We start from the raw sequence: 21,037 nt of genomic DNA, 5'->3' as shown, positions 1-21,037 counted from the left end.
ACATTTTGAAAGGGGGAGAAAATTCAGTCTACAAAGGGAGTAATCTTTACTCAATTTTTTTTCCATTTCAATTTTAATAATGTTTGTCATCAAGGGGGAGATTGATGAGTTTGGAAAACTCTTGATTAATATTTGTGATGACTAAACATTATTTAAAATAATTAACTGCAAAAATTAATAATCTGATTTGATTAAATAATTTTTGTTGCAGGTTTTAATATTGGGCCGAAAAATGAGTTTCTGGTTTAAGCCCAATAACCAGCCTTGTTACATGTTTTATACTAAGTGGCTGAAATTTTATTTTAATGGGCCAAACTCAATGATATTATAACCAAGCCCATATTTAATTTTGATGAATGCTTTCTATACTTGATCCGAAATCAATTTCATCAGGAAAGCAAATGTTAACCAAATGGGCCAGTTTTAATTTCAATGTTATAAGCCCAAATTTTATTTGTGATGTATGGTTCCACACTCGGTCCGAAACCAAGGAAAAATGAAAGCAAAGTGCTTCCAACGGAACCAAGCCTTTAACCATGTGATGGATTTCAAAATCTATTACATTGTTAATTAATGCATGGGGAACATGAGAGAGAAAAGTTCAGCTGAATTGATTGATGGGTGTAATGACTACACGCCACTCTAAGCTAGGGAAGTAAAAGCAACTTTCACCAACTAATTGGTCTATTACATTTGAATTGCTTTTGTTTCAAGTTGTTTATTTTCTGTCAATATCCAGAAAATAAAGGAAGCCATGGAAGCTACATGGAGCTACCGAAATGAAGTTGCATGCATCAAGACCATCAAGCTAATGATGGCAAGAAAACATACTAAAATAAAAATGAGCTGTGGCTGAGATATTCACCATATTTGGTTAGATTTGGTGATGTATCTTGAGCCTTTCATGCTCAAAAATGGACGAAGAAGATTCGGCCAGCAAGGGAGATTCTTGAAGCATAGCTTGTCTTTGATTCTGCTCAACCACCACAGGGAGTAGCTGGAGTGGCGAAGTGATTGTTGAAGGCAGAGATTGAAGCAGATGAAGTCATCATCATCATGAAGTATCAAGGGCCAGAAATCCATCTTGGAGAGCAAGCCAAGGATGGAGAGCTCGGATTGATGAAGGGTGATGATCAAGAAAGGTCCAGAGGTATGCATGTTGGGTTTTACATGGTTATCTCTTCTTTCTCTATGTGGCCGAACCAGTTCTGTTTGTTGAAGGAGGAAGAAGTTGGTTCGGTTTTGGCTTCAATAAGTGGAGGCTCCCCTCTTCTATAATAAGGGTGGACAGCCACTGTTTGAAGCAAGGAGAAAATTTGAGAGTGCAAGGCACAGTGTTCTCAGAGCTACCTGAGCTAACAGTTTTCTCTTCTCCTTTAATGTATTCTGTTTTGTATTTTTCTGTTTAATTTTGTCATGTCTTGAGTCTCATGGAAAAAGGCAAACAGTGAGGTTTGTAATGAAAAAGCCATAGAGCGGAAAAAGGCAGAGAGTGCAAAATTAAAAGAAAAAGCCATAGATGTCTTAGAGTTCCTTTGTTCATCTATGTTGTGTTTCATGATTCTGTGGGAATCCCCTTGTAAGTTGGGTTAGCACTTTACAAGTTGTAATCAGATTGATTATAGTGAAATTCCATCATGTTTGTGATGGAGACTAGATGTAGGCTGCACTGCACTTAGCAGCTGAACCAGGATATATCTGGGTGTAATTTTTCTTCTCTTCAACTCCATTTCTGTTTTCTACTGCACAGGAGCAAAAACTAAAATGTCTCGTGCTAAGTGACGAGACAAAACAAAAAGTCTCGTGGCAAGTGACGAGCAAAAACAAAAGTCTCGTGTCCAGAGACGAGCTAAAACAGAAAAGTCTCCTCTGAGTTCAGCAAGTGTTAGCAACATAAAAAGGAGGCTAAGATTCAACCCCCCTTCTCTTAGCCACTGAAACCATCAAAGAATGCATTCATGCTCTTTAAATAGTGGTGGAGATTCTCAACTAAGAGTGACACTTTATGGAAAAAGATAGTTACTCCATGTTATGATATTGAATGATCATACTCCAACAGTGGAACACATTTGCAAAAGGTCTTATGGACCTTGGAAGGATATTATTAGCATAGCCAATGGGAATGAGGTATGGTGTGAAATAGCTTTAGAGGATGAAAAAGATGTGTGGGAGATGGAAACACTATAAAATTTTCGAAGGATCTCTAGATAGCAGATGAGATATTAGAAGAAAAGTTTCCAAGATTGTTTAGAAACTCAAATAAAAAAGATTATGCCATTGATGAATGTGGGTTGTGGTCTGGCTCAACATGGGTATGGAATATCAGGCAAGATTCTAAAAATTGGACCGGACCAATCTGTTCAACCGGGTTAATCGAAAACCGGTCAGTTGATCGGTCCAGTTAATACCTAAAATTGGCTATAAAAAATCGGTCGAACCAGTGATTAACCAGTGAACCGACTGAACTGGCCTGTTTTTTGAAAGTTCGATTCTTCATTCAGCATCAAAACAGCGTCGTTTTAGTTTTAAAAAAAAAAGAAAAACAAAACGCGCAGAAGACACCCCAAATGCACCAATCCCCTCTCTCATCTCTCTCACTCTCAGTCTCACCAAAATGGCAAAACCCCTAATTTCAAAGGTGGAAACTTTAGAGAGCAGCGGAAGAATGAGCGGAACCCTTGTCGGGAGCATGGCAGCGGCGGAGGAAAGAGGTGATGGAGCTATGTCTGAGGTTGATGTGCATGACTTCCATTGTTACAGTATCTCTCATGGTTACTGCAAAACAAGCTACGAGTAACCATTCTTCTTCTTCTTCCATGTTCTTTGATCTTATATTACTTCATTATCATTCCTCTGCTTCTCTCTTCTCTTTCACTCTTAGTCTCAGCAAAATGGCAAAATACCCCAATCTCTCTCACTCTCACTCTCAGCTGCCGCCACTCTTCTCCTCATCACTGTCTCTGTGCTCGTCGGGAAGCCCGCCTCTGTCTTCGCCGTCGTCGTCTGCCTCTTTCTCGTAGTAAAAAAATGCCTCTCGTAGTAAAAAATGCCTCTCTCTCTCTCTCTCTCTCTCTCTCTCTCTCTCTCTCTCTCTCTCTCTCTCTCTCTCTCTCTCTCTCTCTCTCTCTCTCTCTCTCTCTCTCTCTCAACATCTTCTTCATGGTCTTCTTTATTTTCAATTTTTTACTGATTTCTTCCCTTTTTCACTTTAGTATTTTATTTGTTTCCTTTATTGTGTGTGGAACGAGTTATTGATTATTTGTTAATTTTATTTATTATGATTTATGAGATACTTCACTTGTTTGTTACCGATTTTTTTTTATTTTCAGTTGATGGTGCTATGATTCATTGCTTCACTACATTCTTTATATTGAAATTTTTCTAGTTTTGAGTTGTTTATGACTTTATGCTTTTTCTAATTTTGAGTTGTTTATAAGTTTATGCTGATTTTTTTTATTTAGTGATTCTGCGTGTTGATCTTTCTGATTCTGAGTTGTTGATATGCTGTGGTACAATATGGAATTATTGAAAATTTTGAGGTGAATATGCTGATTTTTTTTTATTTTGATTTGTCATTTTCATTTATTTTAATTTCTGTTAGTTAAAAATTTGATGTTTGAAGTTATTTGTTAATTTTTAATGATAAATTATTTTATATAAAATTTTAAAATTTTAAATTTTATCAACTTAAAAATTATTAAATTTAAATATTTAAAATTATATATTAAATTTTTAATAATTTTATTATATATTTAATTAAACCGGTTGAATTCTAGTTGAATCCCGATTAAACCCTTAAACTATTGAACCAATCACTCTACCAATTTATTGACGGTCCAATTTTTGTAACCTTGATCTCAGGTAGAGAAGAGAATTCTTTGAGAGAGAAAAACACAACTGGGAGAGTTACAAATTATTTTGGGGTCTGTTTCTTTGTGTGCAGGTTTTAAAGATGGCGTGACATGGACGTTCAATTCAGACAGGAGATATACTACCAAGTCATTCACGGATGTGACAATGATAAAAATACATGGAGTCCCAGAGTCTAAGCATGTGTGACATAATTTGAGGTAGGAGAGCATCACCAAGAATAGAATTACTCATGTGGTTTGTGATAAACAATACTCTGAATACTAAAGACAAGTTGATTAGAAGAAATGTCATTAGCCAAGACGAACAAAAGTGTGCGTTATATGGAGTTGAAGAAGAAACATTATTTCATTTATTTTTATCTTGCATATTCTTTTCAAAATTATGGTACTTGTGGCGGAACTGGGGGAGAGTATTGTAGGTGAAAAAGAAAAATGTTAAAGATTGGTTACTAGGGTGGATGGAACAAGAAGTGCATAGAATAAAAAAATATGATTGATGTAATTTATTTTTTGCTATTATATGGTAATTTGGCACTGTAAAATGGTGAGTTTTGATAGTAGATGGAAAATAATTAAGACTTTAGTAACTCAGTGAAAAAAAAGAGAAAAAAGTGCACATAACAAAGAGATAAATAAAGTACAACATAGTTATCATTTATCAAAGAAAACGGACATGGTGGTCTTGTGTTGTATATATATAGATCGGATTTAAATCTTTATATAACAGGAGGATACTTGACTGATAAAGAGGGCAGATTGCATTGTTTAATGAGAAAAATAACAAATAAAACTTCATTAGTTAATGCTACATTAAAAGGAGTTCAAGTGGGATTACAGTATTTGTTGGAAGAAATGCACATAAAAGAAGAGAATATAACCATGGTGATCAAGAACAAAGATATAGTAGATTGGCTAATGAAAAAAAAATAGGATGGGACCAGAAATTTTTAAAAAATAGAACATGCAATGAAGGTCAAATCCTAAAGAATGTGGAATTAGTACATGAAGGAGAGCAAAGATTTAAGCATAAAAATCAATGGGAAGGGATGGTAATAGAAAATGAAGAAAATTAGATCGAGTGAATCGCTTGAAGGATGACTATAGTACACTAAATTAAAGTACTGGATAGGTGGACATTATCAAGAATAACAAGCTAGCTTTGGTGATATAAAAGGGATAATATGCTTATCGATTTTAATACAGTGGGTGGAATGTGGATATTCAATGGTGACAATTGGCTTGTGTGGATATAGCCTGAAGGGTCTGAGTTAGCAATGGGTACAATACAATGATATTATTTAGAGTAAAAAAAAATTACTGATTGTTGTTATATTGTATTTCGTTTTGGATGTATGATTTTATTGTTTGTTAGACTAGGTTACTGTTTCTTCTGTCTGGAACTACTTTTTAAAAGTTTTGTTATTCTTGATAGCAATGTCGAAGGAGATACATAACCGTCATAGGATGTTGTTTCTCCCATTTTAGATCAAATTTGTACCGAATAATCTAAAAGAAAAAACTAATTCTCTGGATTTAATTTTTTTCTAATATTTTTACCTATGCGATGCACAAACTAAATATCTTTTAAATTAAAATAATTTCTTATAAAAGTTAAAAACAATTTTTTTTTGTGATGAATGAATTTTTATAGTCATTATTTTTAGATAATAAAATAAAATTATATACTGTAAAATGTAGTATCTAACCCAAAGTTTGAAATAATAGTCCAATATTTTATTTTGATGTCTTTAATAATCCAATATTTGACATCTCTTTACGGAATATTTTATTTGTATAATTAGATGAAATTATAAAAGTTTTGATATAATTGGATTTTTAGATAAAAAAAAAATAGAACAATAAAAACTCACTTTCATGTTGAGGATGAGTCTGTAGAAGGGAATGTGAAACTATGTTTCATATTAGATACACTTTTTATATTTTACGTTATCTTTTTATGTTAAAATTATTGTTGGTATTGTATCTAAAAATTGAGATTTTTTATTAAAATATTGTTTATTGTATGTTTTTCTTTACAAAATCAAGTATTATTTTATTACAATGAGAAAATAAATCAAATACTTTGTATTTTTGGAACAAAGTAACTGCACACATAAATTAAATATATTTAAAAAAAATAATTAAGGCATTGTTTAAATTTGTTTGAACAACTTAAAAAAAATAATTGACAAAAATATTAACTGAATTTATTTTATCTTAACTAGTAGATGAGCATACAATATTAATACTCCAAATTAGTTTGTATAATAATTGCTCCAAACAAATTAGTAGTTAATAAATATTAACATAATAGTTCATGATATTTTATAATAAAATTAGATAAATTAGTTTCAAATAATATAAGAAGATACATTAATTTTTTGTCTGATCTTTTCAAATTTTAGGTAATTTAATTATTTTATCATTTTTTTTAGAAAAAGTACAAAATTTGTCACACATTTTAAAAAGTATTATAATACGATTTATCTTTTTATTTTATTAGATACTTTTATATATATATATATATATATATTTAACTATTAAGAACTAATTTATCATTTTTAGAAATTAATTAGTCCAAATAAATATTAAAATATAATTTAAAATATTATTTTTTATTTTTTAAATAAATAAAATACATATTTGGACTCAAGAATAGAATCCAGTCCAAAAAATTAAGTAACTTTCAAATCGAGTCATTTTTTATTCGGTCCAATAACAAATTTTAATTGTATGGTCTCATTCATAAGGGTCAGACCGATTTAGATATGGATCACCACAATCTATATATAATTTGATTTAGGAAGTGAGCAATCCAATTTGAAAAGCACATTAAATATACCCTCACGATTTCACCTCTACTATTTCAATTACTATTACTAAGGTGATAACGACCTTAAAGGTGGAAATAACTTTTCACTCTATAAAAAAATAATCACTCTTAATCATCTAAAATCATTTTCACAAAAAAGATTAAATCTAATCTACAACTCTATAAATACCCTAATATTTAAGTATTTTTTTTCAATCTAAATTCATTTCAATCCGTTAAAATTCTTATTGACTTAGGTCTCACATCTCATTTTACTTTCATTTTTTTCTTCTTTATCACTTTGATTGTATTCTTTAATTTCAAAATTTTAGAAAATTAAATCTTTATTTTTATTTCAATTATTACAACTTCTTTTATTATTCATTCTTTCTCTGTTTCACTTTTTTTTTTTTAATTTGTGAATTCAAACGTTTGATAATTGATCACCTTAATAAAAAAATTAAAAACTCAATCAAATAATTAGATAGCTGAGTAAATATTGACAATGCACTCTCTTATATTAGTTGTGTTATTTTTGAAGAACAAAGGTCCACCGTATAAAATTTAATAATTAGAAATAGAAATAAATAAAAATAGAGCAACGATCAAATTTACATTTTTTGTCATATGAGAATATATTTTTCTGTATGTGAAACATGAACTTTATAGTATTATAAATGTGGAATATAAAGAAAATATCTTTATAAATGTGTCATTAAGTAATTTTTAAAAATAAAGAAATTAAAATTTATATTTATATATATGTATTTCTTAAACGATTGATATGTATTTTATTATAGTAAAAATGCTATATGTACACTAAATTTAACCACAAGCTACTATATATTTATATTTAAATACATGTATTGTTTAACTATTTTATAATGTATATTTTGTATTCTAATATATAATATTATGTTAGTAGCTAATTTTTATGGCTAATTTTAATATACATCTACCATAAATGTTATTCTTATAACAGTAGCAAAAATATCAAATTATTAAAAAATAAAAAATATTTATAATACCGTTTGAATCGATTTACAAGATAATATAAAATTGATATAATTATTACGATTTGAATTATATCTATTTGATTTTGTTTTCTAATATAATCCAATTGATTAAAACAATTACAATTTATATTGTATGGATTTAAATTTATTTTTTAATCTAATCTAATTTAAACTATTATAATTTGGATTGAAGAAATATAACCATTTGAAAGATTTAAATTGCAAAATAAAAAATTTAAAATTGAATAAGATATAATTTAAATTACAAAGATCTTAAAATTCAAAACGTGAATTCATTTATTGTCTATTAAAATTCGAAGTTATTGAGTAAAAATATAAATAATTAAAAAATAAATAAATATAAAAATTAATTTATTTATTTAAAAAAAATTCCACTTGTATGCACACCTAAATTTCTCGTCAACTAACTAAAAGTATGTCAAAAATTTTAACTCATTCTAATTCCAAGGCTTAATTTAATTTGGCATGCTAATTGTTAAACACTTGAATTACAGCTCTTTTTTTAAGTTATGATCAATGTTCAACAAAAAGACACCAAATGTCCTTAGTTTAACCAAAAAAAATTTTAAAATTCTGTATAATATCTATACAAAGAAAATCTGACTAAAATGATTCATATATATATATATATATATATATATATATATATATATATATATATATATATATATATATATTAAAAATAGTTTAATTTATTATTCTCTTTTTTACGAAAATGTCAGCTATTGACTAAAATTCGTTGCGCGTAGAGAACAATTTGATATTTTGACTATCATTTTTAAATATATTATATAATTATATATTATCTGATTCTGATGCCGTGCAGTTTGAAGAGAGATTTTGAGAGATGATGGAATAAGTATGTGACATAAATTTTGTAACAATTTATTTTTTATTATTGAATTAAGTAAAGTTTCTTTCTTTTATATATATATATATATATATATATATATATATATATATATATATAATTTATTATTCTCTTTTTTACAAAAATGTCAGCTATTGACTAAAATTCGTTGCGCGTTGAAAAACTTGAATGATGGAGAACAATTTGACATTTTGACTATCATTTTGAAATATATTATATAATTGTATATTATCAGATTCTGATATACGTAGTTTGAAGAAGAATTTTGGGAGACGATGGGACAAATATGTGATATAAGTTTGGGTAACATTTTGACTATCATTTTTAAATATATTATATAATTATATATTATCTGATTCTGATGCCGTGCAGTTTGAAGAGGGATTTTAGGAGATGATGGGGCAAATATGTGACATAAGCTTTATAACAATTTATTTTTCACTATTGAATTAAGAAAAATTTCTTTCTTTTATATATATATATATATATATATATATATATATATATATTAAAAATAGTCTAATTTATTATTCTCTTTTTTTGCAAAAATATCAGCTATTGACTAAAATTTGTTGCGCGTGTGACTATCATTTTAAAATATATTATATAATTATATATTATTAGATTTTGATACGTGTAGTTTGAAGAGGGATTTTGAGAGATAATGAGACAAATATGTGACATAAATTTCATAATGTTTTGACTATTATTTTTAAATATATTATATAATTATATATCATCTGATTTTGATGCCGTACAGTTTGAAGAGGAATTTTGAGAGATGATAAGATAAATATGTGACATAAACTTTGTCAATAACCCTTATTTTTATTGATAAATTTTTGGGTAGGTTTCTTCTAAATCACTTGTAGTACAAAAGTGAACCATGCTTCTGAAAAAAAATATGGACACCAGTAAAATAGAGAACGATGAGGACTAAGGCAAACACCTTGACATTTTCTCTTAGAAGTTATTTATATTCTTTCCTCAAATTTATGTAGTTTTTCCTTTATAAATTAGGGCTTAGAATTTTGATTTAATTGGTGAATAAGATGAGAAGAAGAATAAGAGTATTTTAAGAGAAAAAAAAATTTAAATGGCATTATTATTACTATTTGATATTTATAAAAGTTTACTATCATATAGGATCAGAACTAATAGGATCTTTCACTAAATTAACTAATGGTTAATTAAAAATATTAAACAAAGATAAACATTGAAGGTTATAATTTTGTTTAAATTATTGATAGTCATCAGTTTTGTGTTTTAATTTTTTATGATAAAAAATAATTATTTATTATTTACAAAAATAACTGATTATGTATTACCACATTAATAGAAGTAATTAATTTTTTAATTTATTACTTAAAAAGCCGGTCATTTAAAATGTATAAATTTAATTAGATTTTTATGTAAAAGTATGTACATTAAAGTATATAAAAATTAAACTAATGTTCTTTATATTAAAATTTGAAATCAAAAAAATAATTTTGAATACATAAATATTAAAAAAATAATAAAATCTGTCTAAATTAATTTAAATTTATTTTATTTTATTTTATATTTATTAATTATGTCTAAAATAAACACATAATATTAAATATAATAAATATATAATTTTAAATTATATATATAATTATAAATATTAAATTAAATATAATAACTTTCAATTATTTACTGATTTGAATAATGATAAATTTATAACAAACCCGGCAAGTCTCTTAAACATTCCTTATAACGAGATAAATTTATGTCTCCATTTTATTATCTTCTTTTTCCTGAATGGGTGTGATTTCAAATAATAGTATACTAATCTGACTAACCATCTTTCTATGTTTTGAAATGGGTTACATATAAGTTTTTACAAAAAAATAAATGTCCATAGCCTATTATTTTATTTAGGGTAATATTCCAAATTAATTTTCAAAAAAATTTTAGTCGGATAATTTATTTTCAATAATAAATTTTAGTCACTAAATCAGTTTCTAAATTTTTATTTTATTAGATAAATTTTGATTAAAAATTAGATAAATTAATCTCTATATCATAGTTTAATAAAAGATATAACCGTCTCTAAAAATTTATAAACTTCTCAAATAAAATCTTTTATATAAAAAACGATGGAGTTGAATTTGTTTAACAAAATAAAAATTTAAAAACTAATTTAATGATTAAAATTTGTTAAAAACTAAAATATTCGACTAAAAATTTTTTAAGAATTAATTTAAAGTATTACTCTTTTATTTGCTCGTTTACTTTTTTGGAAGCACATTAACCGTAATCTCATGACACCGAAATCAATTTTATCATAATTTTTGAAGGTTTCTTTATTTTACTAAAAAAAATTAATTCTTTAGTTTATTATTTGCTAACCACAAAATCTTTAGAAAGTTTTATTTTAGTTTAAAACACGCGGCTAATAATATATTTTCATATAACCACTAATTTAGCCTTTAAATGTTACTAATTAATCTTGGATAATAATATAAACAGGTGATTATAAATTAAATATTTAAAGTAGTACCTGAGTTATGCATCTTCCAAGTCCGATACCTTCAAAGAACTGATGGAATGTCAACGCAGCAACGAGGGGTCTTATTGTTTCTGAACTCATTGATGCTCCCAAGGTGATTCCTATTACGATAGAATGGACAACGATCCCCAATTCCAACACCTATAGTCAAATTCTTTCAAAATAATTATTATTATAAATCAAAATTTCAAAATCAATTAGAGTAGTTTGGCAATTCTATTGCTAGTCAAAAAAATCAAAGAATATAAAACTGCACATATATAGTTACCTGAGTTGTTCTTAAAAAAACTGCACATATATAGTTACCTGTGATATGACGCGATGACGAAGGAGCTCTGAAGACTTACTGGGAACAAAGCCATGTGCATGACCATGTGTTTCGTGGAGGTGAAGATCTTTTTCTGTATCTGTGGAAGTCTCTACTTGTGCCTCTTGGAAATGTGATTTTTGAAAATAAGCAGTGGCATAAGCATCAATCATAAGGGTTCCCATACTAGTGCACATAGCCACAAATCCAGTGAAAGGAAAATCTTCCCAAGGATGATTGTGCAAACAAGGCGAAGTTAGATTCCCGAACGCATCCGGCAACACATGAATAAATCCGGTTGCCAGTATGACACCTGCCGCAAAGGCCTTAATTAAGAGGAAGATGTCTTTTTCTGGACTTATAGCAGGTATGAGTTTGCCGAGAAATGGAATACAAACACCAATTATACTGGCAATTAGAATGGATATAATAGCTGCTATCTTTAACTTCAGCGACTTGCCTTTGTCTTGGACTTCTTTTGATTCATCACAGGTGCACTCAGAAACAACTACACTTGGGACAACAAGCAAAATAAGAATGCCATAGATCAAGAGTACTTGGGTATTTTGATTCATCTCATTCATAGTGAAAGTATATTGAAATCAGTGTGTAGGTAAGAAATTGAACAGAAATAAAGTTATATTTATAAGAGACTAATATCGTCATTCCAAAATAATTTTATAATTGAAAAATATTTGCGGACATAATAACCTATAGATTTTAAATAATCTAACTAGTATAATATTATTTTAGTGTATTCACCTAATTAAAGATCAACTTTTTTAACATATCAATTTTTATTTACGAGGTAAGTAGTACATTGAAGTGCATCTACATTTTATTAATAATATTTTTAATGTTAAAATACTTGATTTTTTTAACTCAAATATACTTGTGAATTAATTATAAACATTTATGAACTATGTTACACTTTTTTAGTCTTCAGTTAGACTTTTATAAACATCAAAAGTGTGACATTATGTCGACATCATATGCTACAATCAATTAAAATAATAATTTTTTAAAATACTTAAATACAGAAAGTCTACCTATGAAAGAGAAAATTATGTCACTATGTTAAAACATGAAATAGAAGTATATGTTAAAGTATGATTCATGATAAAAAAATTTTAACATGATATTGATATCAGTAAAAAAAAATATTATATTATTTTTAAAAAATATCAGTGTCAGCATGTATACTTCGCACATGGTGTATGGCTAACCGCATGGCTATATGAAAGGCGTATACCTCGCACATGGTGTACGACTGACCGTATGACTATATGAAAGGTTGTGCAAATTTCTTTGCATGATGTGGGTATGATTGTGAATTTAATGGGTGTGGATAATGTGGGTATGATTCTGAATATGGTGGCTACATAAAAGGTTGTGTGGAAGGCTGTGCATATTTTTGTGAATATAGTAAATTTGGATAGTGTGATTGTTTACATATGATTGTTGATATGGTAGATATGGATGGATACAGTTGGTATGCATATGGCTACTACTGCTAATAAAATAAATTAATTCTCAGTTTAGTAATATGGGTATTTTGATTCATCTCATTCATGGTGAAAATGTATTAAAACCAGTGTGTATATAAGAAACTGAACAAAAATAGAGTAATATTTATAGGAGACCAACATTCTCATCCCGAAATAGTTTTATAATTGAGAAATATTTGCCAACATAGTAAGCTACAGATCTAACGATTACTATAATCTAATCAGTATAATATTTTTTATTTCTTAAAGTATATTCATCTAACTAAAGATCAACTCTTTTAACAGATCAACTTTTATTTACGAGATAAGTAGGAGCATTGAAGTACATCCACATTTTATTAATAGTATTCTTATTATTGTTGAAATATTTGATTTCTTTAACTCAAAAATACTTACGAATTAATTATAAATATTTATGAACTATATTAGAACTTTTCAGTCTTCAGTTAGACTTTGACAAACATTAGAAGTGTGGCAATATATTCACACCATATGCTAATAACAATCAATTAAAGTAATAGTTTTTTTAAAATGTTTAAATATGGAAGGAAAAATTTCGTCACTATGTCGAAACATGAAATAGAAACGTGTTAAAGTATGATTCATGATAAAAATTATTTAAAATGATATTGATATCAGTAAAAAAGATATTATATTATTTTTTAAAAATATTAGTGTTAGCATGTATACCTCGCACATAGTATATGGCTAATTGCATGGCTATATAAAAGGCTGTGCATATTCTTGTGCATAATGTGGGTATGATTGTAAATTTGATGGGTGTGGATAATGTAAGTATGGTTCTGAATATGGTAGCTACATAAACTAAACTTTTTTTAACAAATACTTAAGGTAAAAATAAACTAAACTTAATTAGTTAATAATATATATTGATAATTACTGATACTGATGCTGATACTGTTATTTTTTTAATTAATTAAGCATTTAAACTAAAAAGATAATTTACTAAATAATGCAAATAAACCTAAAATTAGTAAATATATGCTAAAAATTAATAATATTAATTTTGCCATTTCAATAAATAATTAAAATATAAAAATCCTAACAATACATATTAACCATAGTGTTAAATAATAATCAAGGCTAATAATTTTAAGTAAAATAAAATTAAAATTTAAATTATTTAGAATAAAACTAAAATTACTACATAATATTGTTTTCGAAAAAAATTAAAAATAAAACTAAAATAACTGAAAACTATTATTTAAAACAAAAATAAAATTATAAATAATTGTTTTTTTTAAAAATTGTTTAAAATAAGCCTAAAATTATCAAATAATACTGTTTTAAAAAGTTATTTAAAATAAAACTAAAATTACTAAATAGTTGTGTCTTTTGAAAAAAATTATTTGAAATAAGCTTAAAAATACTAAATAATTTTGTTTTTTTTTAATTATTAGCCATTTATTTTAGTTCTACTTTTAGCTTAAAACACTAACTAATTACTTATGGTTCTACTTTCAGCTTAAACACTAACAAACTAGGCTAAATAATTACCTAATAACAATATAAAATACTCAAAAATAAATTACCTATGTATGTGCTGCCGTTTTCTTTAATAACTTGGGGGTGTGGAGGAAACTTGCTTTTCAAAGTGATAGAGAGTGTGATCCAAGAGAAAGTTTTGAACGAATGAAAAAAGAGTGTAGTTGCCTTATTAGCATAGTTGTTAAAACCAAATCGATGATCAAACCGATTAAGCTACTGAGTTACTGGGTCATTGGTTCAACCGGTGGATCACTGGTTAAATCGATTGATCCGATCCTATGTAAATAAGAATATAAAATAGTCAAAATTTTAAAATTAAAATTTAAAATATATATTCACTAACATTTTAAAAATAATCAAGCTATTCTAAAACAATATGGAACAAGAACAATAAATATTTTATTATTTTTACTTTATCATAAGTATTTTTATTTTATTTTTATATTAAAATAACTATTATTTTCAAATTTTAATAATTTATTAATTAATTTATACCTATTATACTATTATATACTATAAGTATTTATTGAAAAATAATATTAATAGATATTATAAAATTATGAAAAGAAAAAATAAGCGAATTTATAATTATTGTTAAATAAAAATATAATTAATTGAAGAAGGAGTGAGTTTATAGCTAAAATAATAATAAAATATAAACTTAAGATATCCTGTGTATTAATTAGGATATCATGTGAAAATTAAATATATACTTTAAAAAATATTAAAAATAACGAAAATAAAATTAGTCTAGTAGTTGTTAGGTTAGTTCGTTCTTGTACTAGAAGACTATTCATCTCATTTATGATGACAGTGTATAAAACCAATGTGTGTATGTAAGAAACTGAACAAAAATAAAATTATATTTATAGGAGACCGACATCCTCATCCCAAATAATTTTATAATTGAGAAATATTTGCCAACATAGTAACCTACAAATCTTAACGATTACTATAATCTAACTAATATAATATTTTAGTTTTTTAAGTATATTCACCTAACTAAAGATCAACTCTTTTAACATATTAACTTTTATTTATGAGGTAAGTAGGTGTATTGTAGTGCATCCACATTTTATTAATAGTATTCTTATTGTTGAAATATTTGATTTCTTTAACTCAAAGATACTTGCGAATTAATTATAAATATTTATAAACTATATTGTAATTCTTCGGTCTTCAGTTAGACTTTGACAAACATTAGAAGTGAGGCAATATATTCACACCATATGCTAACAATCAATTACAGTAAGTTTTTTAAAATGTTTAAATACAGAAGGTCTACTTATGGAAGGAAAAATTTCATTACTATGTCGAAACATGAAATAGAAACGTGTTAAAGTATAATTCATGATCAAAATTATTTAAAATGATATTGATATCAGTAAAAAAGGTATTATATTATTTTTAAAAAATATCAGTATCAGTATGCCTCGCACATAGTGTACGGCTGATCGCATGACTGTATAGAAGATTGTGCATGTTCCTATGCATAATGTGGATATAATTGTGAATTTAATGGGTGTGGATAATATCGATATGGTTCTAAGTATGGTGGCTACATGAACTAAACTTTTTTATAACAAATACTTAAGATAAAAATAAATAAAACTTAGTTAACAATATATATTGATAATTACTGATACTGATGCTGATACTTGATACTGTTCTTTTTTTAATTAATTAAGCATTTAAACTAAAAGATAATTTACTAAATATTGTAAATAAACCTAAAATCAGTAAACATATGCTAAAAATTAATAATATTAATTTTGCCATTTCAATAAATAATTAAAATATAAAAATCCTAACAATTCATATTAATTATAGTCGTTAAATAACAATCAAGGTTAATAATTTTAAGTAAAATAAAATTAAAATTACTACATAATATTGTTTCTGAAAAAAATTAAAAATAAAACTAAAATAACTAAATAATTGTTTTTTGAAAAAAATTGTTTGAAATAAGCTTAAAATTACTAAATAATATTGTTTTAAAAATTATTTAAAATAAATCTAAAATTTCAATTATTTAAAATAAAACTAAAATTACTAAATAATTCGGTTTTTAAAAAAATATTTAAGTTTTTTTAGAATTAAAATTACTAAATATTTGTGTCTTTTAAAAAAATTTGTTTGAAATAAGTCTAAAAATACTAAATAATTCTATTTTTTAATTATTTGTCATTTATTTTGGTTCTACTTTTAACTTAAAATACTAACTAACTACTTATGGTTCTACTTTTAGTTTAAATACTAACAAATTAGGCTAAATAACTACCTAATAACAATATAAAACATTCAAAAATAAATTACCTGTGTATGTGCTGCCGTTTTCTTTAACAACTTGGGGGTGATGAGAAAACTTGCTCTTCAAAGTGATGGAGAGTGAGACCTAAGAAGAAATTTTGAACGAATAAAGGAAGAGTGTTGTTGTCTTGTTAACATAGTTGTTAGAACTGAACCGATAATCAAACTGGTCAAGCTACTGAGTTACTGGGTCATTAGTTCAACTGGTGGATTACTGGTTGAACTGATTGATCCGGTCTTACGTAAATAAGAATATAAAATAGTCAAAAATTTAAAGTTAAAATTAAAATTTAAAATATATATTCACTAACATTTTAAAAATAATCAAGCTATTCTAAAACAATATGGAACAAGAACAATAAATATTTTATTATTTTTACTCTATCATAAATATTTTTATTTTGTTTTTATATTAAAATAACTATTATTTTTAAATTTTAATAATTTATTAATTATTTCTACCTATTATACTATTATATACTATAAATATTTTTTGAAAAAATAATATTAATAGATACTATAAAATTATGAAAAGAAAAATAAGTAAATTTATAATTATTATTAAATAAAAATATAATTAATTTAAGAAGGAGTAAATTTATAGCTAAAATAATAATAAAATATAAACTTAGGATATCATGTGTATTAATTAAGGTATCATGTGAAAATTAAATATATAATTTAAAAAGCATTAAAAATAACTAAAATGAGATTAGTCTAGTGGTTGTTAGGTTGGTTCTTATACTAGAAGACCATTCATCTCATTTATGATGACGGTGTACAAAACCAATGTGTATGTAAAAAACTGAACAAAAATAAAGTTATATTTATAGGAGACCAACATCCTCATCCCAAAATAGTTTTATAATTGAGAAATATTTGCCGACATAGTAACCTACAGATCTTAACGATTACTATAATCTAACCAGTATAGTATTTTTTAGTTCTTTAAGTATATATGTATACCTAACTAAAGATCAACTCTTTTAACATATTAACTTTTATTTACGAGGTAAGTAGAGTGTACTGTAGTGCATCCACATTTTATTAATAGTATTCTTATTATTGAAATATTTGATTTCTTTAACTCAAAGATACTTACAAATTAATTATAAATATTTATGAACTATATTGCAACTTTTCATCTTCAGTTAGACTTTGACAAATATTAGAAGTGTGGCAATATGCCTACACCATATGCTAACAATCAATTAAAGTAATAAGTTTTTGAAATGTTTAAATACAGAAGGTCTATTTATGGAAGAAAAAATTTTGTCACTATGTCAAAATATGAAATAGAAACATGTTAAAGTATGATTCATGATCAAAATTATTTAAAATGATATTGATATCAGTAAATAAGGTATTATATTATTTTTAAAAAATATCAGTATCAGCATGTATGTTTCGCACATAGTGTATGACTGATCGATCGCATAGTTATATAGAAGGCTGTGCATATTCCTATGCATAATGTGGGTATGATTGTGAATTTAATGGGTGTGGATAATGTGGGTATGGTTCTGAGCATGGTGGCTACATGAACTAAACTTTTTTTTTAACAAATACTTAAAGTAAAAATAAATAAAACATAGTTAATAATATAAATTGATAATTACTGATACTGATGTTGATACTGTTCTCTTTTTAATTAATTAAGCATTTAAACTAAAAGATAATTTACTAAATATGGTAAATAAACCTAAAATAAGTCAATATATGCTAAAAATTAATAATATTAATTTTACCATTTCAATAAATAATTAAAATATAAAAATCTTAATAATACATATTAACCATAATCGTTAAATAATAATCAAGGCTAATAATTTTAAGTAAAATAAAACTAAAATTTGAATTATTTAGAATTAAACTAAAATTACTACGTTTCTGAAAAAAATTAAAAATAAAACTAAAATAATTAAATAATTTTTTAGAAAAAAATTACTTAAAATAACACTAAAATTATAAATAATTATTTTTTGAAAAAAATTGTTTGAAATAAGCCTAAAATTACTAAGTTATTTGGTAGAAAAATAAATCCAAATCAATTTATCGTAAGTTATTTTTTCAATTATTTATAAAATTCTAATATTTCTCCCAATCCTATACACAAAATTCTCAATTTTCACATCTACAAAATTATTAATTTTGTAATTTTATATTTTTATTTTAGTTAAAATTTCACAATTTAATTAAAATTATTTGAAATAAATAAAAATAATTTAAGCATAAATTAAAATGAGGCTAAGCATTGGAGTGATAAATTTTACATTGAGTTTCAAATTAAATTTTATGATATATGATTCCATAAATACTTATGTGGCATTTTGTAGGATCCAAACTAAAATGAAATTAAAATCATGCATTAGAGATACTTTAATTATCAGTATATTATTACGAACAATGCTACGGAGACACAAAACATCAACTACCAAATTAGTTATTGATATAAAATACATATTAAAATGTAAAATATTTAAAAATAAATAAACAATACAATATACATAAATATATGGTGACTGATTTTTTGTATGCATATAAGAATTTTGTATTATTATAAAACACAAAAAATTCTAATTTCAAATGGTCTTAGCATCACTACTACATACTTGATTTTTACTAACATTTAAAAAATGTTATTAAATCATATTAAAATATTACTTATGTATATTAGTAACATTTTAACAAATGTTAAATACACCCTGTGTTACTAAAGAGTTTTACTAACATTCTTCTAAAAATTTAATAACATTTAGTGAAAATATTACAAAAGATATTCTGTAGTAATATTATGAGAATTGTTACAATAGACCATTCATAGTAACACTTAAAAAAATATTACACTAGATATTTTTATAATACTTAAAAAAATATTATCATAGATAATTTTTGTAACACTTAGAAAATGTTACCATAGATTTTTTTTTGTAACATTTAAAAAAATATTACCATAGATATTTTTTGTAATACTTAAAAAAATGTTACTATAAATATTTTTTGTAACACCTATAAAAAAATGTTACTATAAATATTTTTTGTAACACTTAAAAAATGTTACCATAGATATTCTATAGCAATACTCTAATAAATGTTACAAAAGATTTTTTTGCTAACAATAAAAAAATATTACAATAGATGTTTAGTAATATTTAAATGTACAAAATATTGAATTAAAATCTTTTTCTTCAATTACATATTCTACACCCATTTTACAAATTAAAATCAAGATATTTAGATATTAAAATTGGTCCAATAAGTCAATTTTTCTATTTCTTTAATATACTTGCATGATTAAATACAAATATTTGAGACCATGAATACATGTTTAAATTAAAAAAGAAGTAATAGTGTTTATCTTTCAACTATACAAGCAAGAGACACCAGCAATTATAAACAAAATAATATCTCTATAACAAATAAACTTGATTAAAATGTTGCAATTGTAAACAAAATAATATCTCTATAACAAACAAACAAAATAATATTGCATCATGAAGAATGACAGAAAAATGGAAAGGCAGAGCATTGAAGCACATGTTAAAATTTAAGAATCTAATCATGAACTTAAAGAAACTTCCTATAAAATACCTGCTCCTCAGAACTCATTCCAACAACATCCATTGCTCTCCTTGTAGCTATATATTCTTTATGTTCGTCAATTCCTTCTAGCTCATAGCAATTTGATTGATTCATATAATGAAATATTTTTGGATGTCCTAATTTGTATTTTATAATCTCCTGTCAAAACAAAGTTCTATCATGCTAAATTTCTGTTACCCCATTCAAATTATCAGCTAGAGCTAATAGCAAGACCAATAATGAATAATGATGTGCTCTAAGCTTCTAAGCACGGAAAAAATGATTACAATGAATAACAACCGTATGCATTACCATAATTAAGCAAAAGGGCATAATGTACAAAGAACACTGTATACTTAACATGAAGACAATGATAGAAAAAGGAAATGATCTTTTATTCTCTATCGAACACTCTAGAGGTCCTATGTCGAGGATTTTTGTGTAATTATCGGTCACTCAAATGTGTGATTTCATCCAGAAACAAATTAGTACAAGAAAAAGAATCTCACTACCTCATATGATGTAGCGCAGAGCATGTAGAAACAGTGATAATTTTCTCTCTGGGTTTGACAGTTGGCAAACACGTGGTCTTTTCAGTAAATATGTTCTGATAGCAGCTCTTGAAATTCTTCCCTTCTGATCAAATTGAATCTCCACAAACTTACCAAAACGACTGCAGAAGTCACAAATTATAGT

At 25.7% G+C, this 21,037-nt stretch overlaps 1 pseudogene; it reads right to left on the bottom strand.

Moving 5' to 3' along the window:
* LOC107647180 (zinc transporter 5-like) overlaps positions 1-12,016 on the bottom strand; it is a 38,621-nt pseudogene extending 26,605 nt beyond the window's left edge.
* Positions 12,017-21,037: the final 9,021 nt, after the last annotated feature.

Source organism: Arachis ipaensis, chromosome B6 (assembly GCF_059453495.1).
Source record: "Arachis ipaensis isolate K30076 ecotype BB chromosome B6, ASM5945349v1, whole genome shotgun sequence".
In the NCBI taxonomy this organism is placed as follows: domain Eukaryota; kingdom Viridiplantae; phylum Streptophyta; class Magnoliopsida; order Fabales; family Fabaceae; genus Arachis; species Arachis ipaensis.
This window is presented reverse-complemented; position numbering and strand designations above follow the sequence as displayed.